At 41.8% G+C, this 15,148-nt stretch overlaps 1 long non-coding RNA gene across 1 annotated transcript; it reads left to right on the top strand.

The window, feature by feature from the left end:
- Nucleotides 1–4,307: 4,307 nt before the first annotated feature.
- On the top strand, nucleotides 4,308–11,852 carry LOC130145230 (uncharacterized). Its single transcript, XR_008820415.1, has 3 exons — nucleotides 4,308–7,306; nucleotides 9,748–9,866; nucleotides 10,180–11,852. It is a non-coding gene; the product is annotated as an uncharacterized LOC130145230 (long non-coding RNA).
- Nucleotides 11,853–15,148: the final 3,296 nt, after the last annotated feature.

Here is a 15,148-nt window from a genome sequence, read left to right as displayed (position 1 = left end):
TCCTTATAGGTGAGCTAGGTGACAACATAGTCCTGTGTTGCATTAAAGAATGTTTTATTGTGTAGCATGAGGATGATGAGTTTTGACAAGTTAACATATTGCCTTTGAATAAAGGTGTTCATTTAATGGAAGGAGATGTACATTATTCTCCACACTCCCCTCAGTCTACAGAGACACTACCAAGAACACTGGGAGAGGGTTTTACAAAAAGAAATTACATTACACTGCACTTGTTGAAATCAACTGCTATCTTTGTTATCTGTCAAATACCTTAACATCACATTTGACAACCTATACTAGCAAGGGACACACCTGAGGACTATTGCTGTTTGTGTTGTGCTCCCCTTTCCTCCTGTACCTGGGAGAGACTGCAATATGCATACTTAAATTAATGGCTTAAATTCAAGCATCTGAATGTGTCATGCAGGCTATTTAATTATATCAAGCTGGCCAATGAACATGGCTTGGAGGGGATGAAAATGCGTTCTGCATGCGTGAAAGGCAGCAGATGGATTTATTGACTTCAGATGCAGTCAGAGGACACAAAGTGACATTTTTTCTTTAAGAACCAGAAACAACAGAATTCACTAGTCGATGTGTCTGTGCACTAACGCAACAGATTGTGACTGTAAGGTTTAGCCTCCTTATGTACTTGCGTTTCATTTAAATTGGTTATTATCGTGTTCAATGTTTATGTTTCTATCCTGCTAATCCAATTTTTTGCAGTTTTTTGGTTTTGATTACTTTTAATCAAACAACCTGAATTTGGAGTCTGTTCTATATTAAAAGCTGCTGACTTCCAATTCTCCTCCACCTCAATGAATGTCTTATTCCTTCAGGAAGAAAATCTAAGACTTGAATCCTTCTAAGGTTATGTTCAAGATGTGGTTGTGACTACAGCAAAACCTAATGGATGGATGCTAGGCATAGGCAAAGAAAGAGCACAAAATAACAAGATTGGATTGACCATTATCCATCAGAAAGTTGTCTGGCATGATGCCTCTGCTGCCTTTCATGTCTCTCTAATTTTCTTCTGTCATGAACAAATAAAAATGGTTATAACAACTTTGCTTGGTTTTCCTGTAGTTTCTGGGCTTACACACCTCTGTATTTTTCTAAACCATTTTTCCAGCTTTCTTCAAATAGAGGTACATTGTAACTGCTGTTTTATCACTCTGCAGCTCTTTTCTGCCTTTTTTTTTTGAAATAGTTCTTTGTACTAAAATTTTCGATTAGATATTTCCTTGAGCTTGCAGAATAACCATGACCTAACAGAAGTAAACAAATGAAACACCTCCCCCTTAGGACTGAGCATAAACTATTTATGCTGCATTTTATGGATGCCTAAAAATCACTATGCAGTACCGTAATTCATGCATGAAGAACTAATTTCAGCTTCATTGCCTTCCATAGAGCTGCAGAAATGATACATTTAGTCTGATGATTGTGAGAGTGTGAAGAGTGTGTCTTCCTTAGATTCTCATTTATTTCTGTCTTCTTGTATTCACTTGCTTACTTGAGGTGCAAAGGAATTGGTATGGTTGAGTGAATTAGAAAGCTGTATGTGAAAAAAGAAACCTATATATTCTTTTCACGTCTTTGCTGATGGGAAGGCTATGCAGAGGCACATAGAACACGACACCAACTGTAACGTACGTACAAACAACGCAATGACTGTTGTATATATACACTCCTCCTCTGTTCAGTTCCCATCTTCCCTTCCCTCTAACTAGGCTTCAGTAGATTTCCATTTGCATTCTCCCACCTTTGAAAAGCCATCTCCTTCCTGCTGCCTTCCACCATCATACCTCTCCTCATTACTTCTACTTCCTTTACCATCAGGGATAAATACAGAATAACTGCGTGCCGTGGCCACCTTTACATTGCAGTCCCAGTCCCATGATAACTTTCACCAGTTCAGGCATACACTTTGCCCTGGAGAATTCAGTGGTGAATTCAGAAGCAGGAGGAGGTGCGAAAGGAGATGCCACTCTGCCCAAGTACAGGAGGTGAAGAGTGCGAAAGTCTGCCTCCTCATAGCAAAATGGGTTGGTGTGAGGGGACTGACCTTCCCATGCACACCTATAGTGTGAACCAGCTTTGGATGGATGACTGAGGTCATGGATGACTTCCCCCTTCCATACAGGGTGGCAGAGTCGATTGGAAAAAAAAAAAAAAAAAAAAAAAAAAAGAAGCTTGATGCACCCTTGAGGGAAAGTTAGCTGATAAAATCAGTGATGAAGTACCTCTCTTTTGCTGTTTGTCCTCATTTCATTTGCTAAGGAAGAATTTTCCTGGGTCCATGTGATGCCCGAATTTAAAAATGTTCCCATTTTTTTGGCAGCTGCAGCTTCCTCAGCTTCAACAATTCAACGTGTAAAACTGGTATCAGCACTAGGCAGGCTCTGCATGCTTTTACCCCACAATCTCAGAAGAAGTCGATCTTAATATCTGTAACTGCAGATTACTAAGGCTCCCTGAGAAAGTGGAGGCTACAGACACACGTGGATAACCTTTTTAGACAGGTCTGCTTCAAAGGAGTTGTATTGGAGACAGTAAGATGCAAATAAGCAATGTTTGATCTCACAGTAAGCAACCAGATTATGAAAATAGGAAAATATAAATAAATCATCTTACAGCTTCTGCACAGCCCTGTTTGAAGACCCGTTCAGTAACATCAGGTAGAAAACACCTGCTCAAGGCAAAGCTGGCAGCTCTCCTTCCCTGCCTCAAGAAGCCTCCCCTCCCTAAAAGGCACTGGACTTTGAGAAGCCTGGTAGGGCTTGTCTTCACCACCCCTCCCACTCCCCCCTCAGAAGATGTGAATAAGGGTGCCTTCACCCTTCCAGAGGCCAAACAGAAAGATTCCACAACTGGAGCAGAGTGGCCGAGGGCTGCTTGGAGCTATGGTGCTGTGGTGCGATTTTTTCCCCCCATTAACCGAGCAGGGTAGTTTTTTGCCTGTTTTAATGTCAAGGGAGGTTCTGCAAAGTTCTGTATGTCAGTGTCATATTTGTCCCTGAATCTGTTGTGAACCAATGCAAAATAGGCTATTTGCACAGCTTTTAGGAAGAAGTCAAATCCTACACGTTCTTTTTATACACCTAGATGAATTGATGAAAGGGATTAATTGTATCCCAAAGACTTGGAATCATTAATCATCTCATCACTAATTGCAGCAGCAATGCTTTGCACCCCTTTAGACATCTGGTTTTACAACAGTTTCTCAAACAGATTATATTTTCTTGCCTGTTCAAAAGGTTTGGGTGGTGGGATTTTTTTCCTGCGGCCTGACACGGATTGGTGCCTGCTCATGGAAAAAATGCAGACCTGGAATTTGGATGAAACTCTGTTTCTTCCTGGGACCCATGCTGTAGGAATCGGTTCTCTGAAAGCAAGAGGGATGACGGAAGGAGGGATACTCACTGAAGAGCTTCAATACATCAGGAAGCAGGAGTCTTTACTTCCCTCAAGAAAATAACTCCACCCAGAAGGTCAAAGGTGGATGGCTTATGAACAGACGCTGCCAATGTATGGGTCAGGTTTTCCTTCCTATGGTAGTTGTGAGAGTGATGCTATGTGAGGTGGAAAAAGAGCTGGTAGCATCTCTAGGCGTGGCTTACATAATGCTTTCCACTGCTAGGGCCTTGTTTGAAAGGAGGTGTTTGGAAACACAGCAGGAAAATTCCTTTAAATACAGATGAGTTATTTTGCATGTCCCATGAAGCTCTGAACACAGCTTTGCCACACCAACAAGGGAAGATGCGCAGAGAGGATCAGAGTGAACGGGGTTCATCAACTAAGCCATGTTCATGCTGACTGACTTCTCTACTCCTAGTCCATATGGATGGGAAGTAAGAGCCACTAGGAAGGGTTACTACAAATGAGGATTATAAAAAAATACCAAGTAGCTTCTAATCCGGTGACTAGCAAGTACCTGTAGTTGGAATGAATCAGGAGTTAAAAATAAGCCATAATGAGAGACTGGCTCAGACTGGGCATTTGCACAGCAGGACCATACTGAGTTTGCGAAGCCTGCCTTAATTTTGGCATTTCTTACCTCTGTGACTGCTTCCTTTTGTAGCCTCAACATTCTTTTAAGGCAGTTATTCCACTGTATGCAATGCATAACTCATATTAGGAACTTATGTAGCTTATTTATGGAGGCACAGTCTGTCACTGGAAACATTGAATACCATGTGGGTTAAGGAATGTTAAAGAGGAGTCTCTTGAGGGACACATGGGTGGTATTCCCTGGAAAGCATCCTGAAGTATTTTTAGCCATGCATTTTCTCAATGTGGGATGAAAGTAAGCCAAAAAAAATAGGCAAGATGTATCCTACGTATTGTATATATTAGAGACTCTGCATTCTGAAACTACATGAGAATGGGAGCCCTTGGACCTCCTAGTAAAAGAAGAAAAGGACCATCAGACTTATTGCATATTTTTGTTAAGTGGTGCTTTCAGGGGTCTTCAAAATGATACTCCAAAAACTACCCAGTAATGTGAATTTTGTGCTTTGAGGACTTGGCATGCAACTGTTCTAGCTACATGGAGGTTAATGCCTCTTCATAAAGACTTGAGCCTTTGTGGAGCCACATAATAAAAGCCATGTGAAATTCAGCCGATCAGAAGGTGACACTCCCTTGTCTGGGACCATTCCACACCCTGAAATGTGTTTTTAAAATTCTTTTTCAAAATGTAGAAAATGACATAGAACCTGATCTGGCTTTCACAGGGGCAAGTTCATCTACTGCCATGGAGATCAGTGGTCTCATTGCAGATTTCCACCACAAAGACTGCACTCACTATCTGTCCAGACTTCTTGAAGTCCTTATTTCTCATGCTTCCTACATTGTAAATACTGATATTGTAATTCCAGACTGTCCAAGACATTCATCCTTAAAAATCAGCCCACTAGAATTCATTCCTATACTGACCATACTGATGTCTGTATTGCTGGCTTTTATGAAATAGTTCCTCCCAAGGTAATTTCAAAGCGTATCTTCGTCACCGTGCCTCCTTCCAGCTTTGAAAAATAATATAATAATTGTGGCCCAACCTCCAACCAACTCACCTGTACGGTTTCTAAAATTGTTCAGCCAGTTGACAGAGAAGTTACTAATCCTTGCAGATCATTCATTTACTATGACTACTACCATCCTTAAAATTAATTGGCATGCCCAGCTCACACAGTACCTTCCCAAACGCCAGAACTCTATGTAGGTCAAACATGAGGGAATTTAACCTCTTCCAAACAACGGTTGACATCTAAAGGGACACAACTTGACTTTGACGCAGGAAGTTCAGAGTAAACCATCCTTACCTCCAGCTATTTTCCTGTAAGTGGTCCTGTTTTGCCTGGAGATTTTTTTTGCTTTTTATTTTTTATTTTTTTTCTTTTCAGGGATCATTGGCAATTTCAAAGGTATCTCAGGGCCTGGCAGTGGATGGAGAGCAGGCACAATGAGATTACTCTTCAGCGTCTCTGTTTTAACTTTCAGTTCAGCTTGGCTCTCAAGCTGTAGTTTGACAATACAGTGAATCTGTTTTGTGGGGTACTTAGCATCGGATCGCAAAGCCACTGTAGTCATAATAATGCAATATACTGGTACAGTCACTCCACTGATTCAGATTTGTTAACAATATATCAAAGAGAGAATTTGCCCTGGCAGATTTAACATAGAAGAAGTATTTTCTGTCTAGGCAGCTCTTAACTTCATGCTGTCTTCCTGCAGCTGGCATAAAATCAACATAAAATTATTAAGTGAATGTAAACACTGTGCTATGTGCTCTGGCTAAACCAACCAAAATGGAATCAGATGCTCTTGCCTGATTTCGATCAAATTTGTACTGTTACATGATGTACAGCCTCACAGAGCTGGTATTAAATGATCACAGAACTGTTGTTTCGGTAGCCTACCAAAGCAACAACTCTGTGGTTAGAAAGTCATAGACATTTCATCTCAGCAACTGCTCTTTGCTTAGAATTACAAACACCCTCATCAGTGGAAGCTGTCATGTCTAATAAATAGACAAATTCAATCATTACCATCTGGGATGTCCTTGGGAGCATAAGATGGAAGATGCAGAAAACGTGCCTCAGCTGTATGATTTTTAATACTCTGGGTTTTATAGTGACCCAGACCTCTTTTAACGACAGAAAAATATTCCTTGGGGGCCAGGATGAGGATATTTGTATGCCCCTATTTGCTCTAATAAAATAGATTTTCCTCTAACCTACAGAAGATGTATTATATTTCCATGTTTATAAACTCAGAAGATTCCCTGGTGATTATCTAGTCAGTAGAGATTACACACTATATATACTATAGAAGATTTTACAGGCATAGAATACTGGTGGTTGATTATTTAGTTCTCTGTAGGTCAAGTCATAAGATAAACCTGAGTCTCAATGAAAACTTCTTTTAAAATAAAACCCAGTCTTTCGTTTAAAAATTTTGAACCACAAACCTTAGTATGTTATTCCAATGATTAATTTATCCTTGCTTCAAAATCTGTCTTTTTTTCCATCCCTAATTTTAAACTTTTAGTAGGTAGAGTTTCTGATCGCTCCTGTATAGAGTGAAGAACCCCCTTGACCTCTTTCCTATTTTGGAACCTCCAAGCTTTAAGTTATCTCTCAAATTCTCTTGTTCATCAGAACAAACTCCTTGAGTCTTTAACTATAAAGAATATTTTGAGGTCTTTCAGGTGCTTTGCAGGCTCTCCCTTGCCCCCTTTCTAAACAATAATCATCTGTCTTGGACTGTGGACAAAGACACCAGGTGCCATACCACAGCTGCATGTAAGTCGGTACCAAGCACAGAGGCAATATCACTCTCACAAGTACCAGAAATCCTTGTAATCATAGATCCAATTCTACTCATAAATCCAATTAACATTTGATTCTGGCTGTAGATCTTACACAGCTGATTAGTCACCATGACCCCTAAGACCTTTTCAAAATCAAGGCATCTCCTAAAGGATCCCTCATAGCAATTAAACGTTTCTTACACACTTTGTTTTTAAGTGCCACAGCTTTGCATTTGGCTGTTTAGAAATATATTTGCTTATGTTTATCTCACTAGCTATTCCAAATAATTTATTTCAATGTTTTGCCCTTTTCGTGATTTACCACCCCCTTGGTCTTCATGACATCTGCAAATATTATCACTTAAAGGCTGCCTGACTCTGATTCTTTCTCTGCTTGTTTCCATGGGATTCAGATGCTTTCATCTTAGAAGCTGCTGCCTAATAAAACTGGTTGACCAGGAACTGCTCAGTCTCTTTTATGTTCATCAGGTTGGTACTTTTCCATTCAAACGACAAACCTTTCCTCCTGGCATAGCTTCACCTGCAGGTCACAAACATGAATAAGTTTCACAGACTTCATGCAGCAAAAAAGGTTGGTTGTAAATTGTATCCCTGTTCCTACACTGTATAAGTGCAAAAAAACCCCATAAAGCAAAAAGCATCTCCAAACTTTGTCCTTAATTTACCCTCCTGCTACTCATCTGCTCAAAAACGTATTTGGTGGTCACCGTTGCCTTGCTCCACCTTTCTTGGCAAGGGAAAAATTAGCTCCTCGGGTATCTCACAGCCCAGCAGATCCGTTCTCAGTGACACAGGCAGAGAGACGGCTCTCCCACCCCACACAGCAGCCCAGCTGTGCCACGATCCCAGCACACCAGGGGGCCAAACGCGCCACCCCCCACCCCCCCACCCCCCGCCACCCATGTCCTCAGGGCCGGTGGGACACACCGGCAGGCACACTGCTTCTTCCAGCTGCGGCGAGGGGTTTCCATCACTGTAGGAAAAGGCTCCCTGTGAAGTAAGGTTTTAGAACCAACCAAATTCCCGTCAGTTTGGTCAGTACTAAAATACTAAGGAGGAAGAAGTACACATGCCTGGACAGGCTCTTGTTTGGCAGCAGTAATGCAAATTTGTAAATCCTATTAATAAACTACTTATACCTGTAAGCTGTAGTAGCAATACATACTTGTTCATTACACCTTGTTGTAGGACAAATAATATCGCAATTCAAACTGTGCAAATCTTCAGTATGACAATGAAATTCCTTTCCCTAAAACCAAAGATAAACATTATTCACATGTGGCTGTTGCTGTGAATGACAAGATGACGGTCAACTGCAGAACATATTATTTTTAACATGCGCCTTCAATAAAAGTGTTTATAATACTCACCCCTGTACATTTCAGCTTTATTAATCTAAAATACACAGAAATGTCTCTTTATTTACTTTTTTATTTATATGAACTATACACAGAAATGTCCCTTTTATTCACTTTTTCATTTATCTAAACTAGGCTTGGATGCGTCTAGCCAATGTTAATTTAGAACTCTCCTATACGCTATGGCTATTTCATGGATTAAGGCTCTTTCTTTAGATTAGAAATACAACTTAAATAAGGTTAAAGTAGCAAAAATGTATTTTCTTTTCTGGTAAGTCATGTGTTATCCTCTCTTTATTAAAAACTAAAAATAGCTATGCAAACCATCTGATGGGATCTCTTGAACGGAATGTGGGAACACTATTAGAGCAATGCCAGAATTTCAACTCCACATTAAATAAGTTAACAGACTCTTTGAAAAACTTTGCAGAGCAATTTGTCCCTGAGATAACTGATTTTAAATCACAGGAATTGTAGTAAGAGTTAATTTAATCTTTTTGTATTTGGCTCAATTACTAAAAGCATCAATTTTACTTAATACTGGTATTTATGGAGTTACTGACTTATTTGCTACTGTCAGAGAAACGTATCATCTTAGAAAAGTAAACAGACACATCCTTCATTCTCTGCTGTTTCTCACAGCCACCTCTTTTCCTTCCTTTCATGCTTTCTCTATAGATCAAATATTTCTCTTCTCAAACCTGTCAATTTGCAAGGTTCCCCAGCGAGAGTATATGCTTTCCGTGCGTGCTGGAGGTGAAATAAATGGGACAAACTGTATGCTTAAAAGTAAGCATATATACCTCACTGGCTTGGCCACAAAAATGCTCTGTGGTTTTCAGCACTACATCCACCAACTCTTGTGAAAACTAATTTATTTTTTTTCTATGACAGCAATATTGGGCTCAGTATTCTCTAGCTCATCTTCAGATAAGATCAGGACCATGGCCACAAGTCCATCTTACTTATTCAGGATGATCACATGGCTGTATTTATACTCCCCCACCACTTCATACACATCTTGCCACTTCTTCCTTTCATTTATGCAAGCAATAAAAACTCCACTGGCATAAGTCTGCCTCTCTTTCCTCTACTAAGCAGGAGTTTCTTTTGGAAAAAAGATCTGTTTTAATTTATATTTGAACATGTACCATGATAGACTGCAAGAAAACTGACCAAAATAGGAATTTTACATATTGATTTGCTGTAATTGGAAAGCACCCAAATATGGTGCTTAGTAGAACACATAAGAAGACAAAAGGAACAGCTCCATCTCAGTGCCAAGTTGTTGGGTGGGTTAAATTCTTTCCATTTTCCATAGAAATGTTTTTGCCACCTGTTTTGTCCTTTTTAAGCATCAGGGGGGAGACAAAGCTTTTAACCCCCACTCCAATTTTGCCATTAGAAACCTTAGGCACTTAGGCATTTAAATAAATGTTTACCTTTTTTCCTGATCATTTCAGAAATAATATATTTATTAATTTGTACGTGATTTTAAAGAATCACATTAGTAACCCTTATGCTTACTATTTGTTTCTGTGTCTCTTTTAGAATAAATGTTTGTCAAAAAGTTGCATCTTCAAGGTCTGAATGAATTCAAAGAAGCAGATATTTAAGTTTGTGCCAGGTTTTGCGAAGTCCATAACCGCAAGTGCAAAGCTCCATCAGAGGTATTTGGCTCATATGAAAAAATGTGAAGATACATCCTGTGTTTAATCAGTTGAGTTCTTGTATTATGAAATGAAACTTTAAAAAAAGGAGAAAAAGGAGGAACTCAGGAATTACTGATCCATCACATAAACTTCAGTTCTCCCCAAAATAACAATAAAAAAAAGTGCGTGCTTTGAAGGTAACAGGGAGAAGTATAACAAACACAGGTTTTCTGAGGCCAAATAATGTCAAAGAAATTGGGCCTGGGGATGGGGTAGGTGCCTTGTACATTGATTTACTAAAGCTTCTGACACTCATGTGACATTTTCCTAGGAAACCATGTTTCAGCTGAAATATTCCCTGAAGCTCACAGATCCAACGACACACCATTGGGAGGAAGCCCTGCTTCACATACAAGCTGTAAGGATGTTTCAGTATCCTCATTTATGTTCAGGATGGTCAACAAAGGAGCATTTTTGTCACACCTGGACAAACCTAGAGTGATGTTTTTTAAGGTGAGGTCTAAGCTGGAGCAGGGGCACTGCATGTCAAGTGAGGCACAGGCAACACCTTTGGAAGTGTGAGCTGAGAGGTCAGTGATGAGAATGGAACTGGGCTGGTTTAGGGCAGAAATGTGTGACAACAGCCTCCAAACACACCAAAAGTTATCACTGAAAAGGCATGGAATGGGTTCTCCATGTTCATGGGGGATGAGATAAAAATTGCAGCATGGCGGATTTAGATCATTCACTAACTACATCCTCGAGGAAGGATATAAAGCCTAGGCCATCAGGGTTTGAACAGACAATGCCTGTTGAGGACAGTTTGGATATGGTTGGTGCTGCCTTGCACCAAGAGGTTGGAATGAATGACTCTTTCCCATGATATTTTTATGAAACCATCCATGGCAAGCGAGAATGCCTTAAATCTGGTTCAGCAATATCCTTAAGTGAATGAATTAGTACATACCCTCAGCCAGTGGCACTGGCAGGGGTCATTAGTGAAGGTCAGCAGCAATTTAAGAAATGGCCACCTGCAGCCATCTGTGCTTTCATGCCATTTTTTCTGCTGGCTTTCAGGGTACCTGTTGCAACTTCAGCCGCAAGTCAGGGTGGCCAAAGGGGTGGGATAACAAACACACGCCACCCAGATGTCTCTGAATGAATTCCAGAAGGGAAAACATACTTCAACCCCATGAGCTCCATGTGCCACTCAGGAGGAGGCATCGAGGTGGCTACCCGTGTCAGCAGAGCAAGCAGGAGATGCTAACACTGCAGGGGGAGAAACTGAGAAAAGCAAATAAAGCTGGTGGGAGGTGCAATGAAGTGGCTGGTAGATTGTCCTTCCACAGCTCTGCTGCTGCTCCAATAAATCATTTATTTCCCAAGGCTTTCTTCTCACTGCAATTTCTTTCTTCCTAAAGCTCTTTGTTTAGAAAATAGACAAATTTCTGCCATCTGCATATATAATTTCCCCCTTATAAAACTCCACAAAGTCCAGGAAACTGGTTAAAAGCATCCTGTCTCTTACAGGTATGCACAGAAGTGGTTATTAGAGTAACCAGAATAAAAATACCAGTGAAGAGAGAATGCACATGGTGAAGTAAGTCTATGAATGAAAATTTAGGCTAAAGACATTTCTCATGTACTACATGTGAGGCAGACCCAAGCGGCAGGCATTGTAAACTGGGTGAAATGCAGAATTTCTGCAATAGTTTGGATGCTTTCACAAACAGAAGGCAGTGGATTTCAAGGCAGTTATCAGGATTTTACATATCATTGTTACTGAAAAAATACACCTTTATTTTTAAAATATTTTTCTTAACTCATTCTGTTACTGCAGTTCTGTCTGAAGGGTTACCAGGTTGAGAAGCATGTGTGTTTTGCTCTGCTTTTAATACATTTATCACTTTAATGACCCACTGTGGGTTATTACTACCTGTCTGTCTGGCAGGAACTACCCAACTACCATGCTGATAAAATCCTACCTTCAAATTTTATGCAAAATTATTTAACAGGGGGAAAAAAAAAAGGGGGGGGGGGGGGGGAAAAGGTCAACTGGTATGTTTACAGCAAAGAGAATGAAGAACATTTCCTTGAAGAACTTACTCAAATCAGCCTTGCATACAACGTGCCAAGAAAAGAAAGAAGTTTCACGTTAGCATAGATCAATGAAAATTAGTGCATTCTCGTTATGTGATACATGCTGAAGGCAATGTTGGTGGAAAAATACAGAAAAGTGTAAAAAACCTCATTCTTTTAATGTCTTTCTACCTCACATTAGGAAAAAATTAGAAAGTTCCTGCCTGCCCCGCCCCCCCCCAAAGGGAATGGAAATACCTAAAGAGGTGGGGACTCTCTTGTGGATGTCTAAGCACAGCATTGGAAGCAAAATCTTTATGTTTCAGTGTGTCCAATATATCCAAAATATTTTGCTTAAAAAGGCAGGCATGTGTTACTATTTTCAACGCGCTTCATGTAAAAAAAAGTCAATAATGAAACACTGGCTTTGTTGATCCACTTTTCACTGAGTCATTAAGGGCAGGGAACAAGGAGAGACAGAGGGAGATGAGGCATCTTTGAACACAGTAGATAGAGCAGACTACCATGAAATTCAACCCCAAATGTCTAGACTAAGTGGAAAAACTTCAAAAGAATAAAACCCCAAACAATCCCAACAAACAACATTACTTGGAACAAAATCAAAAAATCAGAATGAAATTAAACCAGGGCCCAGGCTGTGTTGGAGATGTTGTGATGCAGTTCGGTAGAGCAGCTAGGAGAATCACAGTCTACTTCCGAGCTGGTTGCGAAGACTTGCCTCCGATGAGCTCTTCTTCCAAGCCAACATCCCCATCTTCTCAAGAGGACAGTTGGTCACTTCTTGTTTTAGCAGGCAGCTCTTCTACCCCTCGCTAACCAAGCTTATCCTTGCCTTGGGCCTGCCTTCAGTTCCCTTGCCCCTCTGTAAATGTGGCAGCATGTCCCTGAACAAAATAAATAAATAAGTTAATAAACCCTGTGATCCTGACATCTCTCCTCAAATTCCCTGTCAGCTTGACAGAATTATGGTTTTCAGCAAAATGCTTTGCCCGTGATTTTCAGCCAGTTCAGCCATGCAGCCCAGAGACCTCAGTCTCGGCAGAAATTGTCCTCTTGGGCCTGGTGAGCAGAGCTCACATGCAGGGAAATTGTATGGGGCAGGGCTCCTCAGCAAGGGCTGAAATCTGTCTCCTTCAGAGAAAGAAGTGAAAAACCAGATGTGACATTCAGGAGCCTGAAAGGGCAGGGCTGAAGTTGCATTGCACGGGTTTCATTTAGATCCACCAGGATCAGTGCAGTGGCTGATGTCTGTCCTCCTTATCCAACAAGACCTTGAAATGTACCTTCAACCTAAGTAGGTTGTTGTAATCTTCTGGGGCCTATACTAGCTTTCCACTTAAGGAAAGCAAGCCTTGAACTGCAGGGGATGAAATGAGGTGAATATAATTGCGTTATCTAGTCACAGGTGTAAGATTCAGGCCACATGAAACAGCAAATGGGTCTGAAGGCACAGCAAGAATCTGAATTTCAAGGCAAAAGGGTACATATAGTGCTTCAGCTGAAGTAACTTCAAGTGGCTTAAAGTTCCTGTATACGAGTTTTCAGTTTTTGTGGTTCAGCAAGCAAGGAAATGCAAGGCATTAGCATGACATATATTTCATGGCAGGCCACTTTTGCCACAAAGCCCCATCATGGCCAAGGGTAAAGAGGCCAGATGTCGAGAGGCATAAACAAACCATCATGTGAGATCCTCCAGTGCATCATGAGGAAAGGAGGGGAGCTGACTAATCTTGCCCTGACACTCGTTCTTAGTGTAAAGCCCTTTACAGTATGACATTCCTCAGCAGTACCTCACACTCGGGGCAAAGGGAAGGAGACCAGACATCCTTGGACAACTGTTGCTCACCTTCAGCTTCAGAAAGCTTCCTTCCAAAAAGCAAGATGCTCTAAGTCATCTTGTTTGCTTCCTTCTGAGGTTACACTTACCATCAAAGCAGTTCATCAACAGACCGCTGATAAACTTATTATCAACAAAAATAGTTCCTTTTCTACTGGTAGAAGAAATGCAGCAATTTCAGTTCCTCAAACGAGCTATACCGCTGTGGCACTTCTGCAGGTCTGGCTGAGGGGTCCATCATCTTAACTCAATGCAATTTTTTCTCCAGGCTTAGTTAAATGCACACGGAAGACTTAACCTTTTTTCAGCAACAGTGCTACTTTTTGTAAATTGCTGATGTGTTTTGCAAAAGCTAGAAGTCAGGTGGCAGCGTGCCATTTTTTTGGTATGAAGAAGCTTTAAAACACAAAGAACATGAATACATCTTTAAATAAAACTATTATAAATAAAAATTAATTTCTTGCTTGTGAAATCCAATTCCTTTTCTGATGTTTGCAGTAACCAAGTAGATGACCCAGGGATTACTTTTTGTAATCAAGCATGATAGCTGCAAATTCAAAAGGGCAGGCTGGAATGAAAAGGAATATAGAAAAACTGGGCTGTACACCATTGTTTTGGATGGTGTCTGAGTTTCATTTTCTCACTCTCTCTAGTCCCACTCTTTCACGTATCCCGCAATTCTGCAGCAACAGGGAGAAACAAATGAGTGAAAGCATTGAGTTTGTAGGATGTAGAAAATGCAGTTGAAGAGTTGTAATGTATCGATTGGTGTTCAAGGGCATGCTGGTAGCCACTAAACTGGGAAGACTGAAGTATGCACACCGTGTATTGATAAAAGGCGTGACGGAGGGCAGAGCAATGCTGCTACCCCCTGGGGCAGACGGGATGGCCCTGGAAATGGAAGGCCCCAGTGCCAGACATGGCCTACATGCCTGTGCTGTCATTTCCACGGTGTCCCAGCTCCTGCTTCTCTTGAGGTGCCAACGGGACCACCCGGTGCCTCTGGGGGGAGTGGGGAAGAGGCTGCCCAAAGGGTGTTAAACCGTGCGGCACTGCGCGGTCCCAGGCTTCGTGTGGGGGCAGCACCCCGGCCCCGACCGCTCCCGGGGGGCTCGGCTGGGAGCGGCGGGATGCGGGGGCGGCGGGATGCGGGGGGCAGCGCTGCGCGCGCGCTCGCTCGCCCGGGGCGCCCCGGGACACCCAGCCGGGCTCGTGGCGGCCGCAGACCCCGCTCTCCGCCCCCGCTGCAAGCCGCCGTGCCGTGCCGTGCCGTGCCGTGCCGTGCCGTGCCGTGCCGTGCCGTGCCGTGCCGTGCCGTGCCGTGCCGTGCCGTGCCGTGCCGGGCGGAGGGGAGGCGGCACAG

Source organism: Falco biarmicus, chromosome 2 (assembly GCF_023638135.1).
Source record: "Falco biarmicus isolate bFalBia1 chromosome 2, bFalBia1.pri, whole genome shotgun sequence".
Lineage (NCBI taxonomy): Eukaryota > Metazoa > Chordata > Aves > Falconiformes > Falconidae > Falco > Falco biarmicus.
This window is presented reverse-complemented; position numbering and strand designations above follow the sequence as displayed.